At 36.6% G+C, this 19,617-nt stretch overlaps 1 long non-coding RNA gene across 18 annotated transcripts in view; it reads left to right on the plus strand.

Moving 5' to 3' along the window:
- Positions 1-1,719: 1,719 nt before the first annotated feature.
- The window catches only part of LOC306662777, a 69,314-nt gene continuing 51,416 nt past the window's right edge, over positions 1,720-19,617 (plus strand). For 15 of the 18 annotated variants that reach the window (XR_013764228.1, XR_013764229.1, XR_013764230.1 and 12 more), the window contains exons 1-3: positions 7,361-7,567; positions 7,840-7,979; positions 10,356-10,414. This is a non-coding gene — a long non-coding RNA (uncharacterized lncRNA). Of the gene's footprint in view, positions 2,336-7,360; positions 7,568-7,839; positions 7,980-9,556; positions 10,225-10,355; positions 10,415-19,617 lie in introns of those variants that run through there. The other 3 variants (XR_013764243.1, XR_013764244.1, XR_013764227.1) reach the window with 3 other exon arrangements.

A 19,617-nucleotide genomic window follows, 5' to 3' on the forward strand; every position in this document is an offset into this window, starting at 1 on the left:
CTCCATGTTAATTATTACTTGGTGTTGTTTTCATACTTAACCACAACATCGACCAAGTTATTAAAAAAAAAAAAAAAATACCTACTTCTTGACCCTCAAAGAGCTTTGCTAAAATAATGTCCTTCTGCCAAGTCTTTCTATTCCACCATCTCTTGGAATTCTCATCATATATGCCAACTCATATCTTTTCTTTCAAAATCCATTTTATATCTTAATTTCCCAGAAGAAAATAGGATGAAAAGAAGAAAGAAAATCTTACTGTGGTGCATAATTTGGTTAACACTGAGTAAAAATTCAGAAATTAGCTAGCTGATTTAGGCTACCTGTTTGGAAATTTAAGTAAGGAAAGTATGAACTGGAATAAAATATAGTTTGTAATAACCAGAGGGCAGAGCTCATAGATCTCTGTATCTTTATAGAAATTGGAAGATTTTAATCTCAAATATGTAAGAATATATTGTATCTTTATGACTTTCATGGCAATATTCCTTTTTACTAAAATGGCAATTATTTCTATATTTATTGGCATATCAATTGCTTAACATATAGAAATAAAACATGAACTGTAGTTATAATCATCAATGTTTTTCCTTTCCTCACAGTCTCAAAAAAAGCATATTTGGAGCTGAAAGTTTATTTGTCATACATCTGCAGTGTCATGACAAGAATTCAATATATTTAATAAGTAGTTAGAGAGCAGACATTTCTCTTAGGATTATAGCAACCTGTGACTAGGATTATTCAGGTACAATACTATGAGAGTTGAAAGAAAAATCAGTATAACACTTAAAATTCATTTAAAGTTTCAATTTTAGTAGAAAAAAGAACTATATAAAGGAAGGTAGAACTATATTAAGAATAGAGTCCTCACCTTATTAAGTGTTAGAGAGAGAATGCATGAATTTCTTCTACAGGTTTTTGCTGTTTAGCTGTGGGTAGTCTGAATTAATTTGAAAATGCAGTTAAGGGTTTTTTTTTATTAGAAAAAAGAATAAAATTGAGTAAAATGAGATTTAAAGAGAAGAATAAGTACTGAAATAAACATTGCAGCTGAAACTAAAGTAACTGAAGTGAAAATGTTTTCATAATGAACTTTTATGTTTAACAAGCCCAGACACTTGGAACAGTGTAAGCTATATTAAAGCCTTTTATGAAAGGATTATGTTTTGTATGATGAGTGTTTTAATATAAGTATGGTACACCACGTAAAATATAACTACATTTAACTCAAAGTAATTATGAGAATTCAGGCAAAATTATTTTTCTCCTGTACTATCACACTGATTCAGGAAAAAAAAATTTTTTTTTTCCTTCTGGAACCTTTCACCAACGTGTCTCTGTTTCAATTATTTTTGGCAGTATATATTGCGTCTCTCTGCCTCAGCTACCTTTTATATCGACAGTTGGTAGCACAAGCCTTTTAACGCACAAAGGGTAGCAGCACTTCAGCCAATCTGTGATAAAAGGGAAAAAATGAAATCACTATGGAAACTGCAGGAAGGATCTAAAAGCTCTCTTTATAAAGTAAACGTCTGATGTTTGTGACTACAGGGGTAAAAAATTCATAAATCTCTGTGATGCTATCATTTCTGATTTGTTATCACTGCAAATGCCAACTCGATGCAGCCTGACCTCAGCTTCATTAAGTGCTGTGTGCTCAGCAGTGGTTACTATTCAACAGGAGGAAGACCCACCCTGGTCTGCAGGGAGGTCCGGGAGTTTAGGGGATGCTGTGGAACTGAGGGAAGAAACTAACTTGCTTAGGATGTTTTCTTTCTTTTCTCGTTTGCTTGTCTTTCTCTTTTGATTCACAGTGACTTGATGAAGTCAAGCACACAGTTGTTATGGTCTCTGTTTTCTTTTGTTTTGTTTTTTTTTTTTCCTTCCTTGAGAAATACAGCAAATCTCAGATCCAAATGCAACGCAGAAACTACAGTTTGTCCCATGACATGTCTGTCTTTGATCTTGAATTGAAAAACGCTAACTCTCTCCTTCCAATCGTAAAGCAAGTAAATACCCAGGAGAACCTGTTCCCACTTCACCACCTTGGATCCTGGGAAGAAATAAACAAAGGAGATTGTGACTGCCCAGCTCTGGAGAAAGCTCATCTGACAACAGATAGCAACAGGCACCTGTGTGCAGAAGGAGTTTCAGAATGTCAGTTCTCAGAAGTTAAGTGACTTCTCTGATATTGTTATTTAAATAGGACTCTCTTTATTTGATTAATAGTTCACCAGTGGAAGAGGAACTGTGGGGGAAAGAGGACCCTGAGAAGTTCTCAAATGTGAAATTCTTCAACTTCAGGAATCAATTCTAGAGGAAGATGAATATTTAAGTAAGTAGATCCACTTCAGCTTTGCATATGCTGCTCTGCTGCTTTCTCCAATGTTTATAATCAAATGTTATTTCATTAGTTAGATTTTCAGGCGATAGAAACTATGGCTTTTTTTGTTTTTGTTTTTTTAAAGAAAGTTGGTGGCAACTTTACTACAGTTGAAATGCATTGAAATGTCAAAACTGATGTGCATGGTAATTGATTTCATATTGTCATGCTACATTTAGACAATTATAAACATTGCAAATCTAATGTTTCAAGGTACTTATGAACAATTAGCAATTCTGTACTGGCATCTCAAACATTATTGATGACAATAATATGCAAAGTCCTAAATCCTAAAAGGGATACTGTGTAAACGATGCTTAGAAAAAAATAAAGTCAGAAAATGAAACGAAAGTAGTGAACACACAAAAATGGAGCCTAGTTGTCAAGGGGCACTTGCTGCTGTACAAAGGCACTTGCTTAAAAGAGAAGAATGTAACATCTGCAAGACTGGGTTTACTGAACTGCTACTACTAATGATGAACTCAGCTGCTTGCGTAGCCTTACAGTTTGCACAGTAGTTTCTCTTACATTAAAGAATGTTCATGATCAGTTCTAAGGGATCAAATGGAAGCATGTATTTGGGCACCCAAACATAAATACAGGCATACTTTCATTTGAAAATATTTAAATGCTTCATACATACTGACTTCACTGATGCTTTTTGTGCACATAATGAAAGCCAATTATCTGTGGAGAAAACTTGACTGGGTGGAAGAAAATTAAATTGGTTTTTAAAGACTTTCTTAAACAGCAGTAGCTAGGGAAAGGGCCAATAGCAATTTAGTTGAAGATTGTAATGATTTTGCCCTATTAATAAATCATGCTTTATCCTGACTTTTCTCAAAAGTTTTGTGTGGGGAAGACTTCCCATGACATGTGGATGGGAGATGGGCACTTTCCCTGAAGCTCTGCAGGTATCAGAACATTCTGCCAATCACTGCAGAGCTCTGGGAACAACTGGTGGAGAAACCAAGTAGGTCCTGTTTCACTCAAAGAACAGGATGCAGAAAAATACATGTCAATTCAGAAAGCATTTTAGAATTGCAATTCTTGAAGGGAATATTTATGTTCTAGAATATTCTGTGATTTCTTTGTAAAAAGGCTGTACAGGGTAAATCCAGTAAAATTTTTACCTATGTTTTCTGCCAATCCCCTTGTGGGAGTTTCCTCATTTCTATGAAATGCCTTTATGTGGAATATCAACTCTCATCAATCAGTCACATACTTTTTTTTCATTGTGCCTTAAGTCTGAGACTACAGAAACATGGAAAAACATGTTGTTTCATTTACACACACAACAATGCAAGTACTTTCTCTTTGTTACCAGATATTAACATTCTGTTCTCTGTATGTTCTCAGAGTTGACTTCCAGCAGCTATTATAGAATAAAGAAGGTAAAAGACTCTACCATTACTTCAAAATATCTTATTGCTTACTAACTGATGAGTAAAATATTTCATTGAGGTTTTCTAAAACCAAATAGTTATCTAATGTAAGTTAAATGTCAGGAATTTGACCTTGATAGACTATAAAATATATATGATTATATTGTAGAGAAAGAATTATTAGGGAAAATGTGTACTTTTCCTCTGTTAGAAATACTGCAGGTGTTGGATGGTGTGAAGTACCTCCTAATATTTTCCATTAAATTATCCATGACTTTTCCAAACAGCACTGTCAGAAATGGTACTTTCACTTACTTATGAATTAAATGGAAAACTAATATTTACCATACTCTGAACTTTAAATATTGGAAAGCCTTAGTTTATATTTCATAATGTTTTCTAATTAGCCAAATTGTATGATCAGATTTTTTAAAGATTTTAATGTTGAAGGTTTTCAAATACTTTCCTCGGGCACCCTGTAGAAGTGTTAGCTTTTACATCTTTCTCCACCTCTCAAGCAGGTGAGGTTCCGTGAAGCAGAAGTCACTTCTTCATGGTATTTAATACTCATGGCCTGAAGAGGGTCTTAGAAGTTGTTCATAGTTTTGCATTCTTTTCTATTAAAAATATTTTGTAATTTTGCCATAAATTTCCAACTTGCCACCATCAGAAATCTTGATTCCTCACAAACTTTCACTCCAAACCAAGAATATGCTTTCTAATCTCAAATCAGTCAATGGAGATAAGATGGAAACTTTTAATTAGAATTTTAATATGTAATTGAAGCCATTTGTAGATTATGCACAGAGGTGATCTTCTATGTATTTAATAACTGCGTGAAGAACTTAGATAATGTTTAATTTGGTGGAGAAACTATTTTTAACTTTGCTGGAGTTGGGTTACTTTCAATATTCCCAGAGCGTTTCTCAGAAGTTATACCAGTGTGAGGTTCATTGTGTGAATGAATAACTAAATGTGTCTGTGGCATGTCCTGGAGGGAAATTATAAGAACTAGAATATTCTGTAAGGTAAAGAAAGGATTCTGTTTTCCTTCCATGTCTCTTCTGGGAAACCTCTCTGCTCAAGCTATGTGGTCAAAAAGGGATCGATACCCACTGGAGCATCAGAGGAAAGAATCTGTCTCTTGCTACTGTGAATGAGTGATACCCCTAATTCTCCTGTGTTTAGGCTTTAGAAACCCAGCACATGGGACAGGACTTTTACTTTTCTCTTTAAAGAAATAGTGGACATTCCATGTTGGATTTTTGCTTGACATGAATCGTATGGCAAACTGGGGACTGATGTATGAATTATGAACTTATAGCTGTGTGGTATACCTCAGGGGTGTTCTAGGGACAGAGACATCAAGAAAGTCCCTATTATGAAAAAAAAAAAAGGTCTTTTTTTCTACTCATGAAGCACACCAAAATGTGTCACTTGCACAATACTGCTACCAATTTATACACAGAGAGACACACACGCACATCCGCACTCTTCATGGCGTATCTGTTTTGATTTGCATGTGCACATGACTCTCATTAATGCTGATAACCCTCTGCACATGCCTCCAGAAAATAATGGCCCCCTACTGTGAGAACTGTCTGCATTCAAACATGCTAAAAGCTGAATATTTAAAATCTGTTTGGCACACCAAACTTGGTTTTCTGAAGACAACAGAAGTGGAAAAGAAAGATCAAAAGAAAAAGAAAAAAACCCCACAAAAGATAATAACATCTGGATGGGGCCCGAGTAATGCTCTAATTAAATGTACTTATACCTAAGTCTTCTCACATGCTCAGGAGTAAGAGCTTACATGCCCCCTTTAAACTGCAGCCTTAGAGGCAGTCACGGGAACTATGCACGGAAGCTGGGAAACTGTCACTTCTCCTGTGATCTGGCTCTGTTCTATATGTGTACCTATAATTTATCCTACTTTCTTTCATTGCATGGACCTCTGCTGTTTTGCTAAGATAGTCATGATAAATGAAGTTGTCCCTTGAACTTAACAAAGATATGCATGATGTTCTTTAAAATGGGTGAGCTCGAAAAAAAAAAAAAAAAAAAAAAAAAAAAAACACTTTACGTGCGTAAAAGAAAAAGACTACAAGATTCTCTTGTTCCTGGCTTATAGGTTAAGATGAGTTTAATAAGAAACCATCTATACTTTTCTCCTTGTTCAGGTAAAGTCATTTGACATCTTGTACATAAAAATAACTCGCCTGGACTACAAACCACAAGGCAACTGTTTCAGATGACACCAAGTCAAGCAATTTTAACTTCTGAAAGAGTTTCTAAAGCCTATATTAATTGCTTAGTGTCCTAGTTAAATTAGCATGACTTGAAATGGTTTCAAAATACTGGGATTTAGGACAAGAGGGAGTGCGAAAAGAAGTTCCTGTATTTTCTCGGTTTTTTTTTTTTTTTTTTTTCTTGTTCTTAAATGGAGTTTTGAAGCACCACAACCCAATCTCCTATTAGTTTGCTTTTAAAAATAAATAAAGCAAACCCTAGATACTTAGGAAAAGCTGTTCAGCAGTGCACAGAGATGTTCTACATGTCTCATTACCATTAACAGCCATGCATGGCTAAGCCTCCCCCATTGCATGCAATATTTACCCTCTGGCTTTGTAAGATGATGCCTGACGGTGGATTTTACGAAGGAATTTCATAACCATTTCCTACACTATACAGCACACCTACTATATTAGATTATGCACAGTGTGTCTTGGGTGATGGTAACAATTAATGAGGATGGGTGTTCATTCCTGAAAAAAAAAAAAAAAAAAAAAAAACAAAAACCCAAGTGCTCACATATTAAGTGTTTGGGGGTGAGGACAGGTCCACTTCTTGTCTCAACCCAATGACAAGCCACTTTTCTTTTTGTTATTCTATTCCCTGTCTTCTGGTTATTGTTAAATGCAAGGCACTTTGCCTCCTTCCACTCCTTAAAAGAAAATTATTCAATTAATACACAAAAATGAAAGTCAGATACCCTTCATCGTTTATGAAGGTCCAGGAACTGAAAGAATCTAATGTATTCCTGGATCTCGGGTTCTATCAGGGAGAAGATAGAATAAGTTATTTTATCTCTGAGCTTCCTTAATTTTGCATGATTTAGAATTGGTGTGGCATTGGAGGTGGGAGATGTTGGGGGGGTGGGTGTTCAGTGAAGTCTAGAAAAAAGGGGATCATAAGGACCAGTCCTAGGGGACACAGGTCCGCATTTATGCAGAATGTTTTCAATGTGCCACACCCCTATGCAAAAGGCTGGAACCCCTTTGGCTTAAGTACCCCCCGTATGTGTTTTGCAGTATATGTATTTACACTCAGGGTGTTTTAAATAACCCCGATTACTCTCTTCCTTTTTAAATTGGCTGTTCTCTTCATCTTGGATGTCAAAGCTTCCTTTTACTCTTGCTAAGTCTTGCCCGGGCGATCTAATACTTCATTTCTCCCCCACCCCCAAAATAAGATATTTGCATCAAATTCAACATTTCAGTAATAGTGGCAAAAATAGCCCCCCTTTAAAAAAAATACAGGATTAGTTCCTGCCGTGAGTTCATCTGTATCATCTCCATTTATCTCTCATGGGTGATGAGAAGACCTTCGCATCTCACCAAAAAGCACTAGTAAAGAAGGAGTTAAAATGAAGGCAGGCTCACTGGCTTGCTGAGATCTGTCAGAGTCTGACTGGCTGGCTACATATCTGTCTCTGGAACAATAGGTACCTGTATTCTGCACGGACTGTTGGGTAGCACTGGCACTCTGGAGAAGGTCTGCCTCTGTCTGCGCTTTCCTGGTGAGAATCCCCAATGACAGTCCCACTTTTCAGTGGGGGAGAAAAATATATATATATCTGTCTACTCTCTTGATGAAGGACAGAGCTTGATCATTTTGTTCAGGCTTGACTTGGCCGGAGGTTTTAGCTTCTTAGTCTCAAGTCAGCAGTCTCTCTGGCTCTCTTAGTCTGTCTTTCTCTCGCTGTCTTACACACACACACTCTCTCTCTCTCTCCCTCCCTCTGTCTTATTCTCTTTCTCTCTCCCTCCCTCTCTCATTTCCCCCTCTTAGGTTCTATGCAGGCAGATGAGTGTCACCACTGTCACTGAGGCACAGAGCTATAAACATAGTGGAGCCAATTTCCACGATGTCGAGAGAGGGGGCACCGGAGGTGACAACAATGACAAGATCGTCCTTCTGGCAAGTTTTAGGTAAGAAAATATTTATGCCCGATTCTTGCGTTTCTGCATCTTTGTGGCTGAGACATTGTGATAGAAAGCGAGTCGTGTAGGGAAATATTTTCAAGAGGGCATCGTCGGCTGTCACTTGCCTGCAAACCTGTGTTCTCGGGCTTTGTGTTACTAGAATCACCGGAGGTGTGAGCGGGGCTGGTGGAAGGAAGGGTGAGCTGCTTTTTATGTCTGTGTGGTGACATTTGTCATGCTGTTTAAATTGGTATCTGGAAAAATTTCTGTTTGGTGATAGTTAGCAATGTTTTGTGCAACGTGGACCATATGGCTGGGCAGAAATTAAGTGATGCTCTTCCATTCTTAATTTGTCATTATTTTTACACTCAACCATACTGAGGTCAGAGAGTTTTAAAAATTAATGAGATTCCCCGTGGAGTTCAAATAGTAATATCTACGTGAGCTGCCAGAAAAAGATAGGATTATGCTGGTGTATTTTTGCCATAGATTTAGCTGTCTTATTTTGAACACACTTCATGTGAAATCTGTGAAATGTACAATAGTTTAGGGGACTTACTGTGATTTGGGAGATCGCTCCTTAATTTTAATTTAATGACCAGAAGACATTGGGTCAAGATTAAAGTGTTAAGGATGGACACTGGGTGTGGAGGTATTATTAAAACTTCGCAGCCCTTGTTTTAACAATAGAGAATACCTTGTACTTTCGAGGAAATGACATATAATGAATGAGCTGCTTGCTTAAAAAAAAAAAAACTGCAAATGTATTTTCATTTTAAAGTAATACATAAAAACTCAGCAGATATTTAGGGTGAAAAATTGCTGGGGTGAACAAAGAAGCAAGTGTATACAGAGATGAGAATTCTTTGTCACAAAAATGAGTCCGGGGCATGGATTTAGGAGGTCAAATGATTTTTATGTTCTCTGTGCTCTACAAAGAGAGTATATTGGGACGAGTTCCAGGCATTTAAAAATGTACTGAAAACTTTCAATTCCCACAATTTAAAGACATTGTTTATGTTCCTGGTACAACACATTGTTCAAATGAGAGGGATGGGGGAAAGCAGTCTGAATATACAGTAATCGGGGCTAAAGATGTTTTTATCCCCGTTCCCCCATTTACAAGACCCATTGGGGCTTCCTGTGATATATTGTTATGTAAATACTGTGCAGCCAGGGAAAGCAGCACTATGGAGATTCAATTTACTTTGAAAGTTGTTCATTATAGCAGGGATGAATGTTATTTATTTGATGTGATTCAAAGGCTGGAAATGACTTTTTCATTGTGGCACCTTTTGTAATGGGTGCAGGGTGATCTAATCTTTTTAATTTTGGCTTTCACACCAGTGGAGATGAAAAGAGATCTGAACTCATTTATCGGTTGCTAGGTCCTTCTGGAGGCCCAAGTTCTGTTGGTGGTTGCTATGGCCAGTCTGACCTCAATCTCTGTGGTTTTGGGGACTTAAGCAGTCTTTTTTTTTTTTTTTTTTTTTTTTTTTAATTGAGGAGCTCGTACCTTGATTTATGTCCAAAATTGTGGCTGAATGTCTTTGTCCGGGAGAAATAAATGGTGCTCAGCAATTCATCAGTTCTTACAAGTAAACACGACTGTCCGACTAAAAATATGTTTTGTTCTGAGTTAATGGTATGGAACAAGGCATTCTCCACAAACAGCTATCTTTTATTGCGGAGGGGCCACTGAAACTTGGAGCAAAGTGGAGGAAATTGGCATTCATTTAGGTGTCCATTAGCATTTCATTTGTGATTCGGATGGTGTGGCTTAGGTGGATAGGAGATGAAGGGCGAGCCTTCCATTTGCTCACCTTCTCCCGAGCTGGGGCTGCCTCGGAGACAGGCCCTTCTTGATTGCCTGGATTTGGCTGGAGCGAGAAGTCAGGAGGAGTTTCTCCGCCCGCCTTGGCCTCTGCTTCGCCAAGCGCTGAGGCACAGACAGGCAGATGTGCTGTGTGGGGCTCGGCCACCGGCGGCTTCTTCGCTCTCTGCCGCGGGCTGGCTCTCGGAGGGAAAGTTGAGTCCCCTGTTGGTGCTCTGCTCCCGTGCCACTTAATGGTCCCCGGACTTCCTTGCATTCTAGACCCTCGTGAGAAAGGAGATGCAGTGGTTAAGGGGCGATGGAGTCCACAGCCGCGTTCAGCAGATGAGCCCTAACACATTTCCAGTCCCCTTAAATCTACTAATTGATGGGTGCTGCAGGGAACATAGACTCTGCTAATAAGATGAAGATGACAGAGTAGGTATCAGGGAAGCCATTTATTGCTTATAAGCACTATCAGCTTTCTTCCGAGAGAGATTGCGGCTTTGCAGGGCAGTTGTTATATTTTTTAAGTATTATGCTAATGGTTTTTATTCTAAATCGGCCAGCACTGAGTATCTTCAAGAAAATGGGATCCATCAGAAGTGACACCCTCCTCGACAGAAAGGTAAAAATTCAGCATTTTTTAAGGTGCCATTTTCAAACTATTTCATGTACTTCTTGCCTGTACAGAAAACTGCTTCTTGTGACTATTTGACATTATTTTTAACATATGAGACTTAGAATAACTTCGAGAATTTTATTGTTAGACGCCATTGTACAGATTGGCTAGCTTTTGTTAACAAAATACAATCAGGTGCTTCGTCTGTGGCTTTTCAGCCTTGGAAATAAGTAGCTTTTTATTTCTATAGAGAAAATGATCATTTGGGAATCGATAGAAATGATCTTTATTTTATGTAGATTTTATTCCTAGAATCAGTAAATTACCATCTAGGATGAGGTGATGTCAAAGGTCTCTTCCAGCTTGAAAATTCTTCAGAGTACTGATTTTCTGAAAGAACGCATTAGGTCGCCTTTTTTATTGTGATTGCACCTGTCCGTATAATGAGTGCTTAGCTCTTCAGTAGAATAGCAGTCAAAAGTAATATGCTCTCTTGCATAAGAAATAATTGTGGCTGAAATTAATTTCCAAATAATTGATATTTTAAAGGTTTTCTTTTAAACTGACACTTTAGTGCTTTGTTAACTCAGTTTTTACAGAACTCAACTTGTGGTTCCTTTACTAGGGTTTCTGACTGTAGGTCTTTTTGAAGGTAATGTTTTCTATGAGTGATTAATTTCCCAAGAAATATTTAATTCTAGGTATCTGAAGACAAATACTTCCTGGTATGTATCTGTATGTATGGGGACATATTTTAATACAAAATGTCTTATAAATCTTGCATCTTGTTTTACTTTGCTGTTAATTCAAGGATTTAAGTGAATGTTGGATAGCGCTCAATTTCCTGAAATGATTAAATTCACTCTCTGAAGAATCTGGGGAAAGGCCTGTAATGACATTTTGATGACTTTCATTTTAAGGTATAATAGTAATTGAGTAAAATGTTTTAATAGCTATTCTTTAATATCTCATTCCAAATACAATGTTTTTACTGCTCATTCTAGCTTGCTAATAATGGTGGCTGGTAATTGTTTCTTATATAGAAATCATTTTATCCTTATGTAAAAGTTATTTCAGAAAAGTCTTCACGCATTTATCTCAGCCCTCACAATTGTAGTTAGCTCTAGAGATAACTGTATTTCCAGATTACTTTTGCTTTCATTTGGCATTTCCTAAGGATAATTAGTTGTTTCTTAAAGAAAGGAATATTTGATACAATAGCCTGTGGTTTAAAGAGGAAAGACAAGATGGTATTCGTGTCCGAGAAAGCTGAGAAAACAGAAGGAAAAAATACTGAGCGCGATCACAAAACAAATTTTACTTTGCTATCGGATGTCAGGTGTTCTGTAAAATTTAAAACTGGACTAAGAAATAAAAATGCATGTGTAAATATGCAGTTGTTACATCTATTTTATTGACTAGTGAAGTGCAGATATGTAAACTTCGTAAGATTGCAGCTAATGTTACCAGGAATATCTTGGTATCTCAATTCTTGTGGGAGATGGACACCCAAGTAAAGTTAATCACATAGCTTTTAAAGAATAAAATCCTCTGGAAGCTGGAGTTGTAACATATTAGGTCAATTTTCATGTAAGCCAAAATGAAATCTTGACATCAGTTTTTCTGAACAAGGTACACGAAGTCAATAACTTCCAAATTCCGTTGTTCAAAATGCTAATTAGAATGTTTTTTAATGCATTTAATTAGATTAGAGTGAATATTTAAAGTCAGGCTATAATATGACTGAATTAACAGGCCATTAGTGCAATTTTTTTTTTTTTGTAAAAAGTAAAATTAAGTTCTCATATCTGATGATTCTCTTCTGATACACTTGAAAATATCCCCAAGTTTGCTTTATTTTTGAAATTAGTTTTCCTTTCCCAATACCATTGTTACAGAGCAACTGGTTACTCTTAGTTTCTTTTTGCCTTCTATAATTTTGAGTTTTATCTTTTTGGCGTGACATTTTTCTTTCTGGTCACCTAGAAAGTTCTATTGACTTTGAAGCTACTTATCTGACCTGTTTGTCTGAATTTGAAGGAAAAAATAGCCCCAAACTTGCTTCATTAAAAATTGTGTATGAAGTGCTGAAAGATTTCAACCGGCCTTGGGATGCTGTTCAAAGGGTTATTAGAATGTAGATTTTCCCAGTAGTAGCAAGTTCCTTATGTAATTCAATGAAAACTTTCCTTCAGGTATCTTAATTTATTTTCTCTAAAATAACATCATCTAGGAAATTAATTGTTGATAGTTAACTAGCAGAGGAGGGGCCTTAGGTAACTAGTGAAGATATCACCCCAAGTAACTATTGTAGTTTGTTGGCAAATATACATAATAAAATTTTATTTACAGGTTTTGTGTTTAATCATCTTTATGATCCAACATCAGATTTTAATTTTCACTGCCACTGATTGAGTAGATTTTGTTTAAATGATAGAATGGTTTAAGAAAATAAAAGTCATGCTAGAAAGTCCAGTTACGTACTCTAGCACTCATTAATGATTTGTTTAGCCTTCTGAAATTATGTTTACTCAATAGTGTTTTCAATAGTCTTTTTCAAGAGATGGCCTGTATACACTTGTAATGACCTGGATTCCTTTGAAAGTTGCTAGACTTTATAATTCTATATTACTATATCATATAATGGACAGAAGCTTTTTATATCCTTAATAGTATCTCTAAGCCCTACGATATGTCCTTAATATTTCTTGCATTATTTATCCACAATGTACTTGTGATGTATAAATCCTTCAATTTCCTGTATTTTTCTGACAATTGAGTCCACAGTTCAAATGCAAATACTGAAATACACCATTTGGATAGAAATTTCCTTAGAGTCAGAAAGGTACCTTGTAAACAGTGGTTAGGAGCATATGGTGTATAGTTAAAATTATTATAGTCTTAAGGTTTTAACATAGTTTACTGCAGACTATTTTAAACTATTGAATTTCCAGGAAGAATCTGACAAATTCAATTTGCTAGAAATTTTAAACATGGAAGTCAAATATAGTATTTAAAAATATCTTCTCCCACGTGGGTTTAGAAGTTGTTCATTCATTCAAAAAACTTTTATTCAGTGCCTACTATGTGACTGGCAATATTCTTGTAGCTCTTAAATTAATGGTCACCATTAATTCATTATTAAATATTATTTGCCCGATTTTGCATATGATAGGAATCTCCCTAGTTGTGCATCAGCTAATCACATCACTATCCATATCAGTTTGAAACTTGTATTTCTCTTATTTATTCTTTAAATGGCTTAAATATATATGCATATATGATAGTCTATAGCCAATTTAGCTAACAAATTAGCTGAAATAGAATGTGCTCTTCCTCATATGCATTTAAACATGTCTAGATGCACCCTGCTCCTTCCACTATTCAGGCCCACAACACAGCAGACTCTAAATAGGTTTTATTATTTTTATACTTCCTTCTAGTGCTTCTTGTACTGCTTTAAGGATTTTTAATTCTAACTATTAATAGCTAATATTTATATGTCAGACAATGTACTGAACCTTACCTTTATTTTCTAACTTAATCTTCTGGTCACCTTATGGGAAAGGTAACATAAGGATGTTTGTGGATGAGGAAACTGAGACTTTAGAAGTTAAATAACTTCCTCAAGGTCACAAAGCTTGTAAGCAGCTAGGATGATTAAAACCTAGGTCCTTCAGGGACTTTTAATTTTTCTAGTCATTCAACAAACATTATTGATCCTATTGTATGATGTCCTAGGCTTGCTGAAGATGCTCAAAATGAAGTGATGGATGTAACGGACTTTAAGGCCCATAGACTTTATTGCCCAAGTCTCTGCCCTTAGAATAAAAATGCCTAATAACTCTCTTGATACTTCTATTATTTCCCTCTGCATCTAGGGATTCCCCAGAGCTAATAGGATACTATTATAAAATGTCAAACCTCTTTAGATGTCTTACCATATGGCTTCAGTCATTCTTCCCACCTGCATCATTTCCTGTTACTAACTTGGAATTCTACACTGGTAGACTGATCTCACTGCCCCAAGAATTTTGTCTTGTATTTTCTCTGATTAGTCCTGTACCTGAAACAATTTCACCACTGCTTTCTCAAAGCCATTTATCCCTCTGTGGTTTGGGTCAAAGTTTGTGATGACTCTCAGGAAGCCTGTCTTAAAAATGAAACCCCCAAATGCTTTCATCTGTATCAATCATTTGACTTGTGACATTTGCAACAACTAAAGAGGTTTGAGGCTGGATGACACTTTGCACATTTCTTGGGTGTCGTATTTGCAGATGTGCCCACCTGACAGATTGGTAGTGAGTTTCAGGAAACCACAGTGAAATGAGGGTAGAAAGTAAAAAAAGGTAGAACTGGAAGGATTGGAAATAATAGCCCAGCTGCCTAGCCTGGTGCCTGGCATGGAGCTTGCAATGAACACACTTCCGTGGCTGGGAAGGGGGGAGGAGGGGAAAAAAGGAAGGAGAGACTGACAGCTGGAGGAAAGCTAGCAGGGAAAGAGGAAAGTAATATTCCTTAATTCATACCTCAAGGCCTCCAAAAATATTTATATTAGTATTAGAGACCTTATTAAGGAATGAGTAAATATAGACAATAGTCTTTACTTTCACATATGTTTTGACTTCTTTTTGGAATAAGTTGTCACCTTATCAACATTCATACATTTGAAACAGAATGAACTTTAGGCATTTCTAAGAAAAAGTTCAATTGTGTTATGTTTGATTTGTTTTCCATCATTCAGACCCACAACGTGGCTGATGCTAAGCTGGTTTCACTGTTTTATTCTGTGATTGATGGTTTTTCTATTCTCTGGGACATAAGTCAGTATCATAAAAGTTGCTGGCCACTTCCCCTCAAAGTGAGACATCTTCTTATCTATTATGAAAGTTTTGTTAATATTTAAATTTGATTTTTATCTTCAAGAAAAGTCAAATTCGACCTTCAAATACATCATGTGATTCTCTATTAACAAGCAGTTCTCAAGGTTAATTTTATGATTTTGCTCAATTCAAAAGTGTAGCATTCAAATCGAAACACACACACACGCACAGTCTCTCAAACCAAGTTATCGCGGTAAAGATTTTTCTTCATATGAAAATTCAGGTGGGTATTTCTTAAAGAAACTATGACATCTGGCTCCTGCTATGACTATTTCATTGTTTGTAAGAGTCAGACTTGTATATGTAGATATAAATATAGGACTTACTTCCAGGAGGCTTTACTCTTACTTAATACACGTGTAGCATGTACTAAGTTTTCTGGGTAAAGCAAGCTGGAGAAACTATTTCCTAAACCAGAGAACGTAACAGGTTGTGCGCACCCGGTAACTTAACAGGGGAGCCCTCTGATGAGCCGTCTCGTTCTTTGGGAATTCCTACTCACTAGTTAAGAAACGTGAAGATCGATCATCAGCTATGAGGCTTTGAGCTGTCCTCCTTTTAAGAAACTGGGACTATTTCTACAGTTGGTATTGTAATAGCAGCAGCTGAACAGTTCATGAGAGATTCCAAAATGAACTGGGCTCCAGATGATTGTCACATGCTGTGTTGCTATTGGTAAAATGCAGAGGATGAGCTTGGCTCCCCTTTGACCCCAGCTTTCTATGGTCCTTTCATTTTGACACTAATTTCAGGCATGAACCTTGGCACTTAGCTACAGTGTGTAATTGTTGGGACCCCGCTGCCACCTGGGTGCACAATCGAGAGCAGCAAATGGAGAACAATATTTAGCCCCTGTGATTTGCCATAAGAACACACCACATGCAGTTGGAAAGGGAAATATTTAATCAGCCAGTTTTCTCCATGCAGTCCCAGTCAGTTAAGTTGGTTGAAAAATTTTTTTCCTCTGAATTAACTGGTTGTTTTCTCTTTCTAAAGATAGATCCTTTGGCTCCCTCTTGAATTCATATTATACAAATTTGGAAACATTACATACTAATTTGAATGCACAAACATATGGAAGATACTTTTAAACATGTTAATTTAGTAAGTCATTTTGGTCAAAAGATCGAAATTTTAAGAGTTCCTGGAACCCTCTGCTTTGTTGGTTGGCTCTGGTCTTAGTATGTAAAATGCTGTTAAGTGACGCACGAATAATACCATTCCATTTTTAAGTGTGTTGTATGATGATGCTGTTGATCTTTAAAAGAAATTTCATTTGGTGACATTTACAAAAATAGTTTCATGTTAGCAGCTTTTAATTTTAATTAAAAAATATTGAGAATGGTTTAACTTTTAAGTGGCAAGTATCCCACCTAAAAGATGCACACTTATATAATGGAAACAAGAGACAGAGGGACCCTCATCAGATGTCTTGCTAATGTCCAGGGAATTGTTTTTGCCAAGTAGCAAATGGTATGGGATAGGTTTTTCTGTATAAATAGGCATATCATCTTAAAGATTTAGGTTTTCTTTTTTTTGTGTGTTTTGCTTATTTTTTCAGCCTGATCCTATCAAAGTGCTAGATACATCAGAAACATCTGAAGCCTCATTAAATGCAATGATGTCTAGTCCTCTTCAGTTCAACAGTTACTCATTGACATGCTAATTATTGATGAATGTTTTAAATCCTTCTGGTCAGTTAATGCTTTGATGATACTATTATTATTGTTATTTTGGTTGGAAACTACAATAAGATATATGGGTACATAAGCCAAAGAATTTCTGATTCTTTGCCACAACACAAAATTTTTAAATGAGTTCAGAATTTCTTCATGGGGCATTTTATTTTTTCCACTCCAAGTTGGGTATAAGTTGGAATAGTGTATGATCTTTGTAACTGAAATGGTATTGCTTTTGAATTTTATCACAAATTTGGGAAAACTTAGTCATCCATTCACTCAATAGTTCTATTGACTTTCCCTCTTAGTTACTTCATCTGACCTGTGTTGCTAAGGTCCTGTGAAGGATTTTATAAAAGAAGAAACTGTAATCTTTCCCTCATCAACTAGAGTATAATTAGAGAGAGAAAAAGAACTTTAAAGAACTAATTGGATAATATAATGAAATTACTCTTAGCAATCATACTTTAGCACTGTGAAGGGAAAAAAGTATTTCCTCACAGGTAGAAAGCAATATTAACAATCAAATACAGCTTTTAGCCTCAGAATATTGGTTCAGATTATTTGTTGTGAGAACAATAATAATATTCAGACTAAAGGCTAGTTCTAGTAAATGTATTTTCAGTTGATTTTCATCAGCAAAAACTCAAGGTTTTCACTTAAGCAGAACTGTTAAAAAGGTAACCATGTTGTACTGTTAATAATTAAACTGCCCCAAATTTCCTCATAATAAATCGTGAGTGTGTATGTACATGCATGCTCATGGGGGACTACCCAGCCAGAGCTTCCCATTGCCCTAATTACACTTCATGATATTCTTCCAAAATGTGGACATATATGTAAGTTGAAATGTTTTTAAAATAGTTAAAATCATTACTCATGTGTCTATATATTTGAGACCCTCCAACTTTCTCACTGTCTTGGGAAGACAGACGGACACATTCTATATGATGGGAAAGTTTTCAGGAATGAGGATGTAGCTCATTCCTGTAATTGGGACAGTGTAACAAAGCCCAGGGTTCAGTTCCCAGTACTGCACCATCAATTAAAAAAAAAAAAAAGAAAAGAAAAGATGAAGAGGACCCTACTCAGAACAGTAATTCACTGAACTGGGCTCATGGATCAATTTTAGCCAGATGTGGTGGCCACACCTGTAATTCCAGCAACTTGGGAGGATAAGGCAAGAGAATCAAAAGTTTGACACCAGCCCCAGCAACTTAGCAAACTCCTTAGTAGCTTAACTGGATCCTGTCTCAAAAAATAAAAAATAAAAATAAAAAGAGAACTGACTGAGGATACAGCTCAGTGGTCAGGTGCCTCTGGGTTCAATCCCCAGGACTGAAAGAAAAAAGAAAAAAAAGTCTTCAAATTTGTCCTAACATCTGTGGATTATAAATCCCCGCCTGTGGCTTCATTCTCTGACACAAATGTTGTGCCATTTACCTACATAGGTTAAAAACACTACTGCAAATTAAACCTAGCATTAAGCAAAGAGCTTTGGGAGTAGTTCAATTCTCATTTTCTGTCTTGAATATAAAATTTTAGGACTTTAAGGAAATCCAATAACTTTTGTCCATATTCATTTTCATTTTCCAAGAAAGTAAAAATGTAACCAGTCAAAAAAAATTTTTTTAACTTCATTTAAAAAACCTTCAGGTCTTACCCTTAGATATCTCTGTGTGTTAAAAAGCAAAAGCCCGGTAGTAATGACTTGGTTATTCTCTCCTTTTATCTTGTGGGTTTGTTCTGCAGAGGTAGAGAGAAGAGCGCTGGCTGTTTCTGCCTTCTCTGCTCAGGGAAGTATTGCTGAGAAAAGTGTGTACCCATTTTACTAGACATCTCCTAGGGACTTTGGGCGGCATTCTCTAGCCAGAGAGACAGACGTTCATTTGTTGCGGGTGGCTAGAGGATGAGGCAAAGGACCAGTTCTCCTGAACATGCTATGATGAGAAGGGACTCATGCCAGACACATTATGGGAAGAATCAGACAGAAGGGTACTTAATGGCACCCACCTGGAGAACAGGTAGCAGCATCCTCTCCAACATGTGGTAGCTCTCAAAGCTCAGTGTCTTTGCGAAGCAAGGGTCACCATCCACCTGTCTAAACAGATAATAATAGCAGACGCATGACGTACCACGTCCCTGTGACTGTGACTGCCTCTGGTATTCCCTAATAAGAAAGCCCTGTCACAGTGATCTGCCCTGTGCCCACTTGCAGAAGGCACCTTTGAACTCCATAGGGTGTAAAAGGTATGGCTGACTAATTCTTCAATGGGATTTCTTCCCCCCTCCTAATCCCCCACTGGGGGATAAAGATGTGAAGATTAAAGACTAAGAATCACTACTTCTGACCTATATTCACACAACTTAAAAAGAGAGAGACACAAATAACAACAACGACAAAACACTTGAGAAGGTCAAAATAGCCTACATTGGGTAATATCATATGGTTACATATGTGATATTCCCCAATGTATGATATGTAAATATTTTGGGGAAAAATCATGTTTTTGTTTTACAGATTTATCTGTTCTCAGTTTGACTTTGACTTGCTAGATCATGACTCCAAAGTCTTCTTCCAGTTTAATTTTAGTGCCATGCTTCTGAAGTAAATATGTGGTACAGCAGGCGTCTTTACTCTGTCACT

Source organism: Sciurus vulgaris (assembly GCF_902686455.1).
Source record: "Sciurus vulgaris genome assembly, chromosome: 5".
In the NCBI taxonomy this organism is placed as follows: domain Eukaryota; kingdom Metazoa; phylum Chordata; class Mammalia; order Rodentia; family Sciuridae; genus Sciurus; species Sciurus vulgaris.